The following is an 18,596-nucleotide window of genomic DNA, read 5'->3' as shown; positions in this document are numbered from 1 at the left end:
AGTCCACTTTATGCACAGTAAGGCTAATAGGGACTGGACCTACAGTTTAAAGCGGGATTCGAACCACTATGTGCCTCAACTGGGAATAGAACCCGGGACACCTTGATTACAAGGCGACGACGCTACCACTACGGAGGCTCTAAATATATCTTGAGGCATCACCTTTAGTACGTATATATAATGTAAGAAGGTTCACTACTACCAATAACAAATTAAGTAGTTACTGACCCTGTATTGAATAAAGTTTAGACACCCCCTACGCTGAACTAAACAACGGACGCAGCATCAATACTTCAAAAGACCAGGAGGGAGGATTCGCCCCCTCAACCCCTCCCGACCCCCGAGTCCGGCGACGAAATGGGTGTGGATCACACTGCAGTTCCTCGGGACCTTCCTCAGATACACGCGAGGTCATGAATTGTTCACGGAGCCCGCGTAAACAGATTCCGAAGGTACGCTCGATGAAGTCAGGGTCCGGCGAGGACAAAGGGAGGAGGCGATCCAGCATCCGAACTGCAAACAAAACCTCCCGCTTTCCCAGATGAATATTTAATACGGGAACCGGAGGCTGTGTGGATGCTTTCCTCATAAGACGTAAATCCGCCGGGTTTCGGTTTCTCCGGGAAATGCCTCTGAGAAGAACAAGGACAATTTTCTCTCCACCGTGTTCATCGCTAAGTGCTGAGATTTCGGATGGTATGAATGTAACTGACCACCTGCTCATTTCTCTAGATTTTTGGAGGACGTGACTACTTTATATGTTATTGAACACCTGTGTTACCCCCACATCCCCTATACGCCTTCATGGCGTGGTGCTAAGAACAGAGGAACACTTTACCTTTTTTGCTCATTTCTCAAGATTTTGGGAGAACGTATTAATACCTACTTCATATAAAATTTACTAAAAACTGCTCATTTCTCAAGATTTTTGAAGGACGTGTCTACTTGATATGAATATTACTGAGCACCTTCTCATTTCTCAAGTTTTTTGGTGGACATACCTGCTCCATGCAACGACCTAAGTTACGTCGTAGCAAAATATTTATTGTTTATTTGTTTAATTTATGTATGTACAGTGGGATCCATGAATATTATAGTGCAAATTGTCCATGACTATTTTCATTAAGTTTTCTCTTATATTCTATGTTGTTTTAAGCAATGGATTTTTATGTATATTGATGCAGAAGCTGTGAACAGCTTGTTTTGAGTTTTCTTTTAATTCTTGAAGATCTTATTGTGTCAAATAAAGTGCACGAACATGGTGGTGGACAATTTGCACGGTAATACTCATGGATCCCACTGTACATGTTCGTTTTACCCAATGTTATTTGTTCATTGTCAAAGAGGATTTCAAGTGTTATCACACGTATAGGAGGGCCTGTATGGTCATATGATAATTTTCTGTGCGAGGTTGGCAACTCCGCAAAAATAAGGAGTTGGTAACGATGGGAAAAGTTAGAGATTTTCTTTCTTTCTTGCTGTTTGGTTATAAAACAAATTATAAAATATGACTTTAATGTAAGTCTAAGTTTTTGATTTTTCAAGGCATTATGTGAGTAATCTTGTGACTATTTCTTGTTTCTAATCTCCTGCAGCTAGCAGAGTTGATATCTCAGTGGAAGTGTATTTTAAACGTGTAGAGTCACGTGTGTTAACTAGTTCCTAGTTAAATCAATTTACTATTAATAAAACGTTAATTATGTGATATGAAGACTGTTACTTAAACCCAGCAAGACCCTGAGTGTAAAAGAGTTTTCGTACTCCTAGCCGAAGACGTAGCATCCATATAAAAATTACTAAAACGTGTTCATTTTCGAGATTCTTTTGAAGGACGTTCCTACTTGATATGAATGTTATTGAACACCTACTAATTTTTCAAGATTTCTTGGATGTCTTACCTACTTCATATGAATGTTCCTGAACATATGCTCATTTCTAAAGATATTTTTGAGGACATACCTATTTGATATAAATATTACTGAACATCTGTTCATTCATAAGTTTTCTTTTACTTCTTATAAATATTACTGAACACCTGCTGATTTCTCAGATAGTGAGGTATGGTATTGATCGTAACCAGGGAACATAAGTTACGCGTCAAACATAATCATTAAATTGAAACTAAAAATATTATATACAGGTGTCTTCTAACCTGGCTTTCCCTATCCTGGCGCCAGCTGTAGAAATGAAGTGAAATGAACGAATGACTTAGATTACAAGATATTCACTCCCATTGAATATACTCTATGCACAGATTCATTATATAAGTCAATTTTTGCTGTTGTCATTGAGTTTTAAAATTAAAATCTTGATTTTACACTTTCGTAATATGGTAACCTTACTCAATCTGACTTATTAAATTGTTTAGTGCGTTTTAACTACCTATATACTTACTTATTCTAACAATCGTATTCAGACAAGAAAAGAGATGCTATCTTGAAACGAATTTTTAGAATAAGTATAGTTAAAAAGGACTAGGTTATAGGGCCAATTAACATTGCAAAATAATAATGCTCTTGTTGATTTCCTAAAAATGCCGACGGATATTGGAAGCTCGCATTCATGGGGCGAAACAAGCGCGTACCGCATGGAAGACGAAGCACTTTGCGCGTACCGAATAGAGCTGTAGTTGTGCCATCCAATCCGCGTCCAATTGTTGTGCCAAACAATTGAAGATCGCAGATCTTCTTTATTGCCATCTATCCGCTTGGACGTTTTAGTGTCCCCTACATTCTAGGATATCTACATTTTTATAGCTATATTCCCACACTTTTCTGGCCCATGCATTTTGGAGGCGGGGGCTGTAACCCATGAGCGCCTCTCAAGCATACCCTTGATTTAGAGTTTACTCGAAACGTAGTATTAGAATAATTATAGATAGAAATGACTAGACAATGGATAATGTCCTATTAACATTGCCTACAAATAATGTTCTTGATGATTTCCTAAAAGTGCAACGTAGAATTCCAGAGTTGATTTTCCAGTGTACGTTCACATGTACTCCATTCCACATATTGCTGAATAATAAAGGCTTAAATGCGCAACCAGATAGCAATGTAAGTTAATACCCTCGACAAAGGAGCATTGCGATTCCTATAGAGCTTCCTTTCCCATTTTAAACTCATCCCTTACTGTAAAGGGACGCATGTGAAGCCTCGGCAAAATCCTGAAACTGTTCCAAGAGGATCATGAATGTTGCCGGCTCTTATTAATAAATAATTTACCAATTTTGCAGTTTGTGGTATTCCGTGCCTGAGGGGTGCTTCCTTTGTTTCTAAGACGAGCTAATACGCAAATAATAACTGCAAAACAAAAGACTACTGAGGTAAAGAAAAAAGTGGGATAAAGTTAGACCTCGCTTCGGAGCCAGATGGTGAAAGCCGAACAACTCTCTTTAAACTGAGATAAAGCAGCAACGAATACTTCTGGTGCTGGAAAGTTTAGTGGGAAAAAGCACTTTTTTTGTTTTTAAAGGAATTAATGGAGTAATGGATTTGCATATTCATAAAAATATTTCTTTGGAAGCTCTCCCTGCGAACAATAGGCCTACCCCTCTGGCAGAAATAGTATTATTGCTTTCACGTCTATTCCGTGAGCACAAAATGTATGGTTTTCACGAAAAGATTCATGACTTTTGAATTTCGAGTTTTGTTATTTTGCGTCGCTTTCGGCCACTTTTGGCTAATCATGACGATAAACATGAGCTACATAATAAAATTTATGAAGGGACACTTACAAGGAACACTCACGCACAAGTCTGGGCTTGAGCCCAGAAACTTTAGTGGCGTGATCGAAAATTGACTACTTATCAATCTGGGCCAACCACCTAGGACATGTAACACTTCTAGTATTATATTTATACTGCCACATATCTGAATTTACTGAATTTACTTAGAATAATCCATCTTAACTGGGATTTTTTCAGATATGTGCTGCCATATTCAGTTAACAGTAAGACAAAATGTACTAAATAACCGAACAGCTCTTTTGTTATGTGGTAAGGTTTTTATCATAAAAATCGGAATAACACACATCATCGTACACCGGATTTATCGACGCTTAGAAACATGTAGTCTGGTCTGATAACAGTTTGAGTTTTGTTTATACGTCCACTTTATGCACAAAAAGGCTAATCGGAACTGGTCCTACAGTTTAAAGTGCGATCCGAAACACTACGGGCTGCTGATTACAAAGCGAGGACGTTACCACTACGCCATCGAGGAGGTCCTCGGGCCTGATAAACTCGAAGAATCATTTTCAAGAAAGCTGTTTTCAAGGTGGTGTATACAAACTGATGTGGAAGATTCATGATGTAGATACGTAAATTCGTACAAAAAACTTAGGACTTTCGTTGTGAAATTACAGATCCTTTCGGTCTCTGAACGAACAAAAGGTGCTTCTGGTACGTCATCTACAGAATGAACCCAACATTGCTACTCCAGAATTTCCAGTGAACAATTGCCGTTAACACACAGAATCAGGTCAACTGTCAGAGAGACTTCCTCATGCCCAAAAGTCAATATCTGCCATCATGGATTAGCCACCATTTCTATTAGGTACCACTTTCACATGGCAATTATCTTTTTCTGCTGTTCTTTCACATCCGTATAAGTGTGTTATAATTAAACCGTAGTTCTCCGAAATTATATCGAAATCTTGATTTTGTCTACTTGGCCAATAGACTATGTAGCTACATAAGTTTGATGTTTTGAGCGTTAAGAAGCCAGAAGCTTACCCAAGTTAAAACTAAATTAAGAGCAACTCAGAAGCAGAATAAATTGGAAGCCCTGCTCTTGATATTTGTGGAACAGGAAAAAGCTTAGTCTATTGATGTAAATGAAGTTATTGATGGGTTTAAGAACCTTGTACCTTTTGACATACGTTTCTTGTTATAGATGACGTGTATTTTGATGTATTTGTTTGTAACATTTATGAACATTTTGTGTGTGTGTAATTTCTATGCAATTTGATTTTTTTCTACTACATATATTCAGAAATTTTCAACACTTTCATTTAGTGAATTTATATTCCTTTACAAACAACAGTGCAGTTAAAGAGCCAAGTGATTGTGTTGCAAAATATGCTACTAAAAAGGTACAATACCTCATTTTTTCTTTGTGCATACCCAAATATAAAGTTCTAGCTACGCCTATGAGTGTAATATCCAATAAGTACACTTTTAACAGGCAGGGAGAAATATGTAAATTCTTAGAATATTTTTATAAAGAAAACCATTATTATGTGATATGAAGCTATTGATATTTAAGCAACTAAAATATATATTTTGAATACACAAATGCCAGTACAAGTATTGTTGAAAAAGCTATGATACTAATTCAGTTTATTCACAAGCATTCATCCGCCCTCTGTTATTAATTTACATTAACAACACACATTTCGCCAAAGACAAATAAGTTTGGCAGATATATAGTAGCATAAATATCACCCAAGACCATACATGCAAGACAAAAAAGTCGGAACAATGAAAGACAGTAATTTTGTACTAATTTACCCGCTTGGTCATATTGTACGCAGCTGCATAATAGTAACATGCATAAAAGTTACATTTTCGGTTAATGTGGAAGCAAATCAAGAGTGGAAAATGGGAACTGTACAAAAACATGGTCGGCTCTAAAAGGGCGCGAAACTACAATTGTAAATAGAAGTCACAGAATTGACGCTTTAAAGTGCTTTAACCTTTTGCGTGGATCGGTACACGCATGCGAAGCTATAAAACATATTACAGTTAATTACAATTGTGAAGATCGCTTGATACTTCTCTCCGACAACATTGTTACGCCCTTGGACAATAGCAATCACATAAATCTCTGCCATTGTTTTGCAGACTATTGTTGGTAGCAGGACCTCTGATTCCGAGAGTGTCCATAAACTTACTCCCTTCTCTTTGTGCCCAACAATGGACGTCCTGCTCAATGGTCGGGCGTGATTTCGCAGGCTCGTTCCGTGCATTATTGTCCTTTGTATCGCAGGACAACACGTAAGTTTATAACTTTCCACGCAAATTGTTTATAAGACGCAAGGCTGGCAGTAAATTATAAACAAGCTTCTCAGCATAATCCACACAACGCTACTCAAGATGGTTGTTTGAGGTGTGAAGCATCATACGGTTTCAATACCCCATATAAGCGGTTCTTAACGTTATATTTACCACTAACCTCCTTAAGTGTTTTGCTTTTGCTTTTACATAGGACTTATGTGCTAAAGTGCATCAATTATTTATTTTCAGGTTCCTCGTAAAAGGTATATCAATACTCTCTGCACTCTCATCTCTTTCTCACTCCCATTCATTCTTATCTCTTGTCTCTCTCCATGCTTCTCTTTTTCCTTCTTTCACCATCTATCAATTTCTCTCTCTCTCTCTCTCTTTTTCTCTTTCTCTTCCACCGCTATTCTTTTTCTCTCTCTTTTATATCTTTCCACACTCCATTTCTGTTTGATTCTCTCTCTCTTCATCAATTATAAACTCTCTATCTCTCTCTCCCTTTCTACACATCTCCATCCTCAGTTTTACGTTCTCTTCTTCTCAATTCATTCGTTTCATCTCACCCCACTCTCCTCCTCTCTTTCTCATCTTCACCCTCAACAGTTGAGGCTGAACCACTCGTACGTCTCTCTCCCTCTCTCTCTGTTTTTATCTCTAATTTATCTCCCTTTTTATTCCCTATCAATAATCTGCCCTCTCTCTCTCTCTCCTCTCGCTATTCACCCCCCTCTCTCTCTCCTCTCGCTATTCACCCCCCTCTCTCTCTCCTCTCGCTATTCACCCCCCCCTCTCTCCTCTCGCTATTCACCCCTCTCTCTCTCTCTCTCTCTTCTCACAATCTCTCTTTTCTGTCTTCTCTCTCTCTCTCTCTCTCTCTCGTTTATCTCTAATTTCTATCCCACTTTTTTTTAATTTCATATCAATAACCTGTTCTCGCTCTCTCTCTCTCTCTCTCTCTCTCTCTCTCTCTCTCTCTCTCTCTGTCTGTCTCTCTCTCTCCTCACGCTCTCTGCTCTCTCTCTCTCTCTCTCTCTCTTTCTTTCATCTCACACACGCTGTCTCTTGCTCTCTGTTCTTTATCTTCAATATTTCTTCCACTTTCTCCATTCACTATCAAGAATTTGTTTCCTCTCACACACGTACTCTTTTTCTTTGTCGTTGTGTGTGATGTGGTGTGTGTGTGCACGGGCAAATACAAAGTGAAAATAACAGAACATGAAGAAGTTTGCAAAATGTGTCAATCCACTTTATGATTCACGGATAAATAATAAAGGACAGAAAGTGCACAGTGTTACAGACCCACTTCCAAGGTGCCCTAAGGGGCACGGGCAATGTGTCGTCCTTGAGCGGACGACGTGAATCAAAACAGTAATTTATGCGCACACCACCAACATCCCTTAAAAAGCTTTCACAAAGACTCAAATCTTGGCCATTTTGGCTCTAAATTAACCTTTACACTCTCTAAACACGAACTTACAGTCGTCTCCGGATGGAAAACTCTAGATAAACTCCTGAATCAAAACCAAATACTGACCACTCAGCCCCATCAACTGAACAAGACAAGGAAATTATTTCAGAACAAGTAAATAACTATTAGGTAAAAGGGTGCTGAGGGGGTGAGTGGCCATTCTCGACACCCCCTCCCTTCCAATGCAATCTGGCAAGAGGCGTCAGAGCGGGGAGAAGCAATTTCACATTGAACTGAGAAAACGACGCCGATAAAAGGAGGAGAAATTGTTGGGTAAAGAGGGTGGAGGGGTGGGGGTGGCAAAAGGAAGGCTCGTTTTACGACCCCTACGGCCTCATCCAGTCACTGCAAAATGGCGTGGAACAGCTGGGAGTTTCCGACAACAACAGGCAACGCTTCAATATCACCCTTGTCTGCGTGGACCGAGGCGGCTAAAACCCAGCTGTCCATTACGCGATACTTAAAACATAATAAATAGCACCCACTCCACTTTCTTTCCCAAGATTTCTTTTTTTTCTTTTTCGCTTTTTTTCCCTTCAGTCTTTACACTCTTTCGTTTTCCCTCTTTCCCGACACTCTTGTCTCTAATTTCTTAGAGTCCTCTGAAGCATCCCCCTTTTCTCTTTTAACCCTTCTTCTCTTTCATCCGCCCCTTTTAACTTCCTAGCTGCAACCCCTAGATCTCATGGCAACTGCAACAGTTGTGCTCGATTCGGGAGAGCAAATGAGAATTAACCTTATTCAATTTACCTGCGAATGATGAAAAGAGTTTGTAAAAAATAATTTCAAACTTCTTTTCGACAGCAAAAAGATGCGTATACGTATTTATGTTTATCCTTATTTTCGTCTCTCTTCAGCCACTTTTGGCTAATCGCGATGATGATTAGGTGAAGATGAATGGACAACCGCACCCTGGTCTGGATTCGAACTCGTAACTTTCGGGTACATGAATATTGGGTAGCAATGGGCATTTCTTCCCGTGAATAGTTGAAAAAGATGTGTTTTTAAATTGTTATTTCGTTTGGAATTTATATGATCTATGGGCAATAGTTAATATCAGTGAACATGTACTCATCTTGTCCTTACAAAAAAACATCGCTAAGTACGTGCATAAAAAACATGTTTTGGAAATGAGTCGAAACGTAATTATTCCATCCATATGGAGTTTAATTTTAACATAACTGCATTCTGACATGTCCTTCCCGGACGTATGAACAGACTGTTGAAGTACACCATCCCGCCTGATATATATGAATCTTGTGGCTGGAAGTTAATGGAAGTTCATGTCATAATTTTTGTGCTGCTGTTACTATGACTTTCAGTGCGTTTCGTTATGATGTAAAATGTTGTTCTTCATTGCATAATCAAGATAAATAGATTCTGAATCTATATGTTAAAACGTAAGTCCTGAGTTTTGTTCTTCTACTGCAAATCTTAATGTTTTCCCGTGCCCTGGGAGGTATCACGCGTATACCAGTATACAGTCTCATGTTGCTCATTCTCAATTTGTATTGAGATAAATATATTCTTATGGCTATTAATATCCTATGGTTGAACCTGGCACGACCTTGTCAATTCATCACTAGAATTTGTATAAACCATACTACATTTTTTGCGATTCGCAATTGTTCTGGACATACGCGTTCATATAAATTAAAAAGCCACCGGGTACAACTAAGGTCAACATTCGTATACGTATTTCATTTGTGTTAATGAAAGCCCTTAAAGTGTTAGAAGCCTTGCAGAAAAGAATGGACAGTGGATCTGAAAACCAGCAATATTTATTTAAAATTCTGAATGCATATAAGATTCATGAAATAAGAACAATTTTATTATTTGCGTAAGTAGTATAATTAATTTTGAAAACTATTTACAGGATGGTAAGTGAAAGCGAGTTCACAATACCTTGAATTTCCAAGTTTATGATGTAATGGTCTCACAAATACTTTTCGTAATGTTTGTAGATAAAAATCCATGAGTATTACCGTGCAAATTGTCCATGACTATTTTCAATAATACTTTTCTCACATTCTTTGTGTTTTTAAGCGACGGAGATTTATGTATCCTGGTGCAGAAGTTGTCAACAACTTGTTTTTGAGCTTTCTTTAATTCTTGAAGCTCGTATTGGGTCAAATAAAGCACGAACATGGTGATAGACAATTTGCACTGTAATACTCATGGATCCCACTGTACGTAAACCGGGAATGAATTGCTGTTGTTATGGACTTACTGACAAAGAATCATGCCGAAATTCCTACAGCTTAGCTACACGTATCACCATGTATTAATTAGCATCATCTGGCTCGTTTACCAAAACAAAAATAACTTACAGAAACTTTAGGGTTATTATATACAGTAAAACCTCGTTAATCCGGACCCCAATAAGCCGGACTTCGCTTAATCCGGACAGGAAAAAAAAGTAGGATGCAAGGTTTTAAATGTGGCTAGAAGTCAACAAGAGAACTTTCCAACGAAAAGGCAGCCAACCACTGACGAAATTCTGTATCCCGCAGATTTTGTACTATACTGTATAGTGTATTTAGGCCTATGTCCTTTAAATACACCATATAATGCACTTACTACTGTTCTTTTAGGTAATTTCAGTTAATCTGCACTTTCGTTAAACAGGTCAACTTATTCCCCATTAGTCAGGATTAACGAGGTTTTACTGTATTATCAATCAATATATAGTAAGATCTATTTTGTCTTGTCTGCATATGCAAATTAATTGGTAGAACGTCTGACAACTATGTATTGTTTAAAACGTTAGTTCTTATTTCGTATGGGAAATTCAAACCAGAATAATCCATTTTCTCTCGTTGTATAACTTGTTTAGAAAATAATTTGAATGGCATTTGAAGATATTTCAAAGAAGGATATTACTCATATGGAATTCATTATTTTCGTAATTTCGGTATGTTAACACGAAACAGAACATTAGTCTATTGTCACTTGTAAATTTCACATATTGCAATTCGAATAGCATACACACACAGTTCACAATGCACGTGTTTTGTATTGGCTTCTACTGTTTCTGCTTATCGAGTATCACAATTGGAAATACTCATTACGAAGAACAAACAGATTGTTGACAAAAGTACCAGAACAACAGTCCATGCAAGCCTATGTAGATTGACATCAAACTATCGGGGTCAATTTTGTTGAAACTTGCATTATATCCTATTCATCCAAGTACGGGTAAGTTGTTCAACAAAACAGTTCAAATCATTTCTCCCAATCGACTAATGGTACTCTTGCATTGTTGAAAACTGAAAATATAACATCCATTGTCTTAGCCAGAAACATCACAAAGCCAACAATGTGTAACAAAGGAGGTGTCACTGCGCTAAAATGTTAATAAAACATCAACAGCAACTACAAAGCGAAAGGTGATTGTTGTGCGAAGCTGTCCATTGTTGAAAACACGACCACGAAGCGGTTCTATTGTTGAAGGTGCAAACTGTGACGAACAAGAGCAAGCTGACAACCAGGCGGACGAGCTGTTGGTTTTCCACCACTAGCGTGTGTCTGTTCTGAATTTCAAATAAATTTAATATTCGTCTTTCTTCTGTCCAAATGTTGCGCCATATGGGATTTCTGTATCGCATTATGCGTGGACTGTTAACAGAAAAGGATTGAATGTAATATCGCCTACATTTATTCATTCTGGAAAAAGAAAAAAAAAGTATTAATTTTTCCTTTCTCTATGTTATATCCAAAAAACGCAATTGTTCAACTAATGGATTCCACACGTATTTAATTATAAAATTGAAAACAAAAAAGAAATGCATTACACACTTTGCAAATATCAAAAACACGGAAGATTTTGAACTAATTGCTGTTTCAATACAGAGATAAAAATGTTTTCTCTCATTTGATTCCAATATTTGTAAGATTACAGGGTGTCTCAAAACTCATCATATGCGAGGAGGAGTCAAATGAAAACCTTAAAAGTGTCATAAAATGTTTAATATTTATGCTATTGTGATGAGATTTGGTGTTGCTGTTGCTCGTACTTGACTTTTTCTCCAATAGGTGGTAGAAGAGTGTTGGTGACCAGTTGTTGTTGTAGAAGCAGTTTCAAGATCTCCGCCCTACTAACAACATGCACCAAGGAAGAACAGCGTTCTGTGATAAGATTTTTAACGAGTGAGGGTATTAAACATTATGGACATTCATCGTAGAATGAAGACGCAGTATGGTGAAGCTTGTGTGTCACAGCAACAGGTGTATGAGTGGAGTAGGAAATTCAGAAGTGGTGTGACATCTCCTCGCCCAGGCCAAGCATCTGTCGGTAAGGTCATGCTGACCCTTTTCTGGGACCAAAACGGCGTGATTCTGGAGCACTACACGCCTAGGGAACACACAGTAACTAGTGCTTCATATTGTGATCTCCTGAAGAACCATCTGAAACCTGCAATAAGGTCAAAGCGACGCGGACTGCTGTCGTCAGGTGTAATTTTGCAGCATGACAATGCTAAGCCACATACTGCCCGAATGACTGTTACGACAATTAACGACTTGCATTTTGAGTGCCTACCCCATCCTCCTTACTCCCCAGATTTGACCCCAAGTGATTACCACTTGTTTGGATCACTTAAAGGAGGACAGAAGTTCCGTTCTGGTGATGAGGTCACGTGGTTAAGCAGCCATCCGAAAGATTTTTTTTTCCGGGGCACTTGTAAACGATGGGAACCTTGCATTCAACGTGGAGGGAATTATGTAGAAAAATGATAACCATTTGTTTCACTTCCACTGAATACATATATTTCTACAGCACTTTTAAGGTCTTCATTTCACTCACCCGCGTATTTATGTAACTTTAGAGCTCTTTATAATGTTATGCTGCACAAAGATATGTTGGTTTGTGTCGAAGAGAGAGAGGGTAGGAAGGAACATAAATTAGAAATAACAAAGAAAGAATGGAAATGATAAAAAACAGAGAAAGATAAATAATGAAAAGAGATAAAGGAAGAAATATGACATTAAATTTAATTTTTAAGATTAAGACAGAAAGAAACATGAGTATGGAAAAAACAAAGGAAGAAAGATAAATAAAGATGCAAAGGGAAAAAAGAAAAAAGTTCAAATAAGTAACGAAAAAGATACGAAAAAGAGAAAAATAGAGAAAGTAAGAAAGATTGAAAAGGAGACACAGAGAAGATAGATAAGAGAAGAAGTAAACGGAGAAAGGTAAACCAGAAAAGATATACAGAAATAATGAAAACAAATGGAAGGTAAAATAGAAAATGAAATAAAGGGAAAAAGAAATGGAGGGAATCCCATTGCTACCGAAGCATAACCCATCCCAAACTGTCTCGTCCACCCTTGAGGCCACCCCAAAGAAATTATCTGCTGACGCGGGCAACAAAGGCTAATAAGAAGGAAGCTCAGTCGTGGAATTGAACAAAATTCTCCTGGAGTATCAGTCAAAGACACTTCTTACCTACGTAGAAGGTTCATGCAGAGAAACTGCAGCAGACGACCCTTTTCATTAGGATTTATCGAGTTCCTACGAATAACTTCTCCAGCCTTATTCAGTGTAAAAGAAAAACGGAGAAAACTTTAGAAAAAGAAGTGGTGGCGAGAGAAAAAAGCTTGAACTTCTCGAAACAAACTCAGTGGGATATTTTGGAAAGGATGCAAGGAAGACAAGAAAAATCTAAGGACTTCCCTACGGGACCTCAAAAGAACTCTGTCCTACGCTTTTGAGTTACTGGAATTCTTCTCGGCAGAAGTCAAGCTGGGAGGACAACATTCATGGGATTGAGTCTTGGCGAAAAGGCATAAAGAAGACGACTGCAGCGCCCCTACCACGTAACGGTAATAGCAATAACAACAACAGCGATGTCGTATTATATCATTGTGCCCACTGTGAAGAGTTTTGCCAGGCAGACAAGGGTGAAATTCTTAGCATTTTCATTCACATCGTCGCCCTTATGAGCAGATTATGTATAGGGTGAGGGAAGAGGAATGCAGTTTCGTTGCTGTTATTTCTTCACGGCAGGAGCAAAAAAATAAAAGTTCACAACGTTAAAGAAAAATACGACTCTGAAGGCTTTTCTTTTCATTTGTAGAGATTTTTGCGAACATCCCCAGAAATTTTGGAAAACTGTGGGGAATTCTTTATGGTGTATTATGCATCATTCTCCCGATCATAAAACGTGACAACTTTCTGTTCTTTCTTTATTTTTCAACGTGTACTACGAGAAAGGTTTTCGACGCACAAATCAACATTCATATAATGTTCTTATGGATAACTCCTGCTCAGATGTGTGGACGTATATTTCTATTGCTTGAATGAATTTGGAAACTAATATATCAAACAACACAGAGTATTTCCTATACTTTAACAACACTGAAATTAGTGGTCGGAACTATAAAATTATACCAGGCCACGAAAGGTTCTCCTGAAGTTTGCCACTTGCAGCCCGAGCTGGAATGATTGTCTTTCATTTGGGTTTCCACTGCGATAACAGAAATTGCTTTCGCGACAGTACCGGTGATGGATTAAACAATCAAACAGGGGCGCGCGTTGTTTCCCGCCTCCAAATTCGGAGGATGACGGCTGGCCTGTTCTCGAGTTAGAGCTGGAAGGGTGAAGCTATTGCAGCCCGAGCTAGCAATCACTTGAAAAGATAGTATTTCGTTCAGGTTTCCATAGCGATAACATAAAATGATATTACTCGAATCTGTAAAAAATAGCAGTATACTCGGTTTCTGTTCAAAGAACTATATATTGGCTAGGGTGTGTTATTTTTAATCTCTTATTCACCCCCAAGTTGGAATGGATCATGTGGTTCAAATTATGAAACTTTAGCGATATTTTATTACAAATAATGTTTTCTGTGTTTTACAGGCTGCACATTACAGCAATTGACTGCCATTTCCAACATAGAAACGTATTGATTGCTTGATTTGTCCACTTTATGCACAGTAAGGCTAATCGGGACTTGACCTACAGTTTATAGTGGGATCCGAACCACTATGTGCCTCCACCGGGTATCGAACCCGGGATCCCTTGATTACAAGGCAACGACGATACCACTGCGCCCCCAAAGGAATGTATTAATCAGAGACATTAGAACCATGTTCACTGTCGTAACTATGGGTGTGCGGGATGGGATAGGGATAGGAAATTTTTGTAATCCCGATGTTCGGGACTGAAAAAATTCTCCATTTTCCGACGAGGTCGGAAAATTTTCTAAATTTCCTGACGCAGTGAAAATCTCGAATTCTACAAACTATTATGTTTCCCATAATGTGATTGTTCTTGCATCTCTAGGGGGAAAAACTATTAATTTCAAGAAAAATTTAATGCAGACAATACAATCCTTTGGAATTTCCCGAAATAGGGATCTGGCCTTAATAATTTACGCGCCGCCACTTTGAATTACTTTTTTTTTTTTAACTGTGCCCTTCGGTGTGCAAAAACATGGATCAGAGATACCACGAAGGAGTCCCGATTAAGAAATCTACTGTTTGATATCTGAATATTATGACAAATTACAAAAATACAAGGTGGGCTTGTGGATGTTTATGGAAAAAGTAAGGTGAATCCTTAAATAGTGAACTTGTCAATTACTCCAAAGAATTTTCAATTCAATTTCAATTTAATGATTTTGCATAATTATAACAATAATAATAATAATAAAAGTTTCGATGACTGAACGGCACGATGTGAAATCTTACTCTACCCCAACCCCTTCCCTAAAAAGACTGCGTGCACCCTTCCCATTGATTGATTGATTTACTTTATTTTACTTCGCTTTTCTGCCACTTTTGGCTAATTTGCGAAGATGGGGATGAGTGATGATATGATGAAATTGATGAATGGACACTCACAAACGTCCATTCCCAGGCCAGGATTCAAACCCGGGACCCCTAGCGTCGTAGCACGATTAGATAACCACTCCGCCACGGGGCCCAGCTGTACTCTGGCCATGTTTGCGACTAAACAGAGTTAGTGAAGTGTAAAAACTCAACTATAAATACTAAATACAATACGGTCAAGGATAAAGTCTGAGAAACAAACCTATGGCAACACCAAATACAGTTGAAGACACAAGAAAGAGGAATCCTGCTGACCAATTATTCCATTTTCCACAGATGAAGACGTTTAAGCCACCAGGAAAATGGAACATGGAGCATGTGAATGTATATTGAATGATCTGAACACGCATGTGACGACAGCGAGCGTTAAACTGGTTAATTAATGAAGTCAGGGGACATAATGGTGTGAGCATACTGTATCTAATGACTGGTGCTCTTCACGAAGCGAGCTGTCCAGCAGTGTCAGTCCAATTTGCTGATTGACTTAGTAGTTCTGGTTTCCACATCCTGAAGCTTCTCTACTCATTGCTATTGCTAGACAAGTTAACTGCAAAACTTGTTGGTCGTGATAGTAATCACAGACGTAACAAAGGCAGAAAAAATGGTCATGTGGTATGCTGCCTTGGATACTAATCAGAAGCTGACATACTCGTACCGACGTTACATATAGTCTTATATCCTAGGTTGTTTATATGTGCACAAAAGTACCTATGCTCCTGCTACAAGACTGAATTACCAATTGAACATCTCCATCATGTTATTGATGTACCTGTATTTTAACAACTTGTATGAGCATATTTTTTTAAGCCTTTAGCACACTTCAGAAACTTCTTTAAGCATTTAATAGATTGGAAAACACATTGTTTCAATAGATGGGTTTCATGTGACGTCAGGATGCTCACAGCCGCCATGTTTGCGGTAAACTTTATTTGTCGTTTGCAAGGAAATATCCGCCACTACCGTTTGTCACATCTGCACCAACTGTACGTTTATTTTAAATCATGAATGTCTGTGTTAGTATCATCCGCCCGCCAGCTTGAATTCTGTAAGCTTACAAGAACTGGCCTCAATCATGGCTGCTCGAAACCATAATCCAACAGTTTGTGACGTAGGTGAAACACAGATATGCAATAACAAAGAGCTTTTATAATCTTTATGATGTGGAAAGTTATTTTCATAAATGTATAACAGTGCTCTTTTGAAAAATATGTTTTTAACCTCTTGACAAACTTCAAATAAGATATAATGTTTCCTAATAGGTAAATTAGCATTTGAATCTGATTTCAATGCATCAAATTATATTATTGTAATTCACATAGTTACCTACGTAACATGAAATAAATAATGTGTCATCAAATTATCTTATCTACGAGCTTCACAAAATATAGTTGGCTTATGTCTTGCCCTCCTGTGTGCGGGGTGTCACTGTAATAAAATCATTTTTTTATCAAAGGTGTAGTGATACATGTTCATTGATGTATCTCCTTGATAAGGAGGTTCAGGGATATACTCGTAAGACTTGTTACAATGAACATATACGTTATTTCAATGCCGTCTGAAGTTGCTTTTCCTAAAGGGTTTACGTCCATGTATTGGAAGTATGGTCCCTCAGTGTTGGAGTAGTGGTTAGCACATTGCAAAGTCTTAGGTTCGAATTATGGATATGGCATGCCATGGACGGTTCATTCGATTTGTTGCCTCAACTATTTCATCACTCATCCTCATTGTGTCAAATAACCTGGAGACGTATGAAAATTATGTAAATTGACCAAAAATACAAATATCTTTCTTGAAGGCAACCTACTGTATAGTAATAATATCCCTTGCCGTGAAACAAGGGGTGGGATGGATTTCTCGCTTTCCCAGTTACTTTTCACCTACGAAAAAGGTTTAACAAACTTCCAGATCTCGTCAGCCTCAAAAATATTTTCTATTTGACTGACTGCCTTTGCTAAATCATTAGGCACCTTCATAGACCACACTTCGCTGCTTTGGTTAATAAAAAAAAGATAGAAAATCGACTTAACGATTTCCGATGCAATTCCAAAAAGAGATGAAGAGGGCGGGAAGTAGTGGAGGAAGAGAATATTGAACAGCAGTGGGAGGAGAAAGGAATGCAAATCTACCCAATATAGTTAACTCTGAGTATTTTAACTGTGTTTCTAGGTGTTGATGTAACAAAATCAGGTGTGATGTTTATTTGCTTATCCATTCAGTATCACTATCATTTTTTTCGTTTTTGTAAATTAACTTAGAATTTGGATATCGGATCGATGATCCTGGGTTTGGATAGTGGATAAAGGATTCGAATATTGGTTCCAGGACTGATCCAGAATTTGGATATTGGATCTGGAATTCGAGATTCGGATATAGGATCCATGATTCGTAAATCGGATCCAGGATTTGGAACTCGGATCCAGTATTCGGATATGGGATCCAGGATATAGATATAGGAGCCAGGTTTCGGATATTGGGTTCAGGAACTGGATACATTAATCGGGATTCGGGTATTGCATCTAGAATTCGGACTCGGATATCGGATCCAGGATTCGGATATCAGCTTCGGATATTTGATCAAGGATTTTGATATTGAATCAAGAATTCGGATATTGACTTCAGGGTTCGGATATCGGATTGAGTATTCGGAGACCAGATACAGTATTCTGATATTGGATATAAGATTGGAATATGGGATCCAAGATTCAGAATTCGGATATCGGGTCCAGGATTCGGAATTTTGGATCCAGAGTAATTTTGGATTCGAACGCCATCCCAAATTAAGAGTTCAATTCTCGGTATGAGCACGGGAGTTACTTTATGTTTGCTACTGCGTCATAGTCTTATGCTCCATCGTTCATCGTCAACGTTGCGAATAACGTAAAAAGCGACCAAAAAATCGATACCTTCAACCTTTATGTCTTGCGAAATACGTGACTAATATTTCGAGATTATTTCATTTCTCCAGTAGCCTTCTTACTCTGCTTACTCGAAAAACCAGGAGTGCGTGGTTCCCACCAACTTCCGACCAGACATCTTCGTTGATATCAACGCTGTCAGCTTCAGAACCCAAAACTCTCCTCTTCCCTAACCTTGTTTTGCCTTCGCGGCCACCAAAAGAGTCTATTTTGGATGTCCAGTAATTCCTTTTTCGCTGCGATTTTTTTTTTCGTAACTTTCACCCGCTCAAAGCGTGCACAACTCATCAACGGGGGGCGAACCCGATACATAAAGTGGTGGTCACCCCGAGGTTCTACATCCCCCTGGGAAATTAGGTAAACAAACTTGCAGAGG

This window comes from Lepisma saccharinum, chromosome 4 (genome assembly GCF_977018435.1).
Source record: "Lepisma saccharinum chromosome 4, izLepSacc3.1, whole genome shotgun sequence".
In the NCBI taxonomy this organism is placed as follows: Eukaryota; Metazoa; Arthropoda; class Insecta; order Zygentoma; family Lepismatidae; genus Lepisma; species Lepisma saccharinum.
This window is presented reverse-complemented; position numbering follows the sequence as displayed.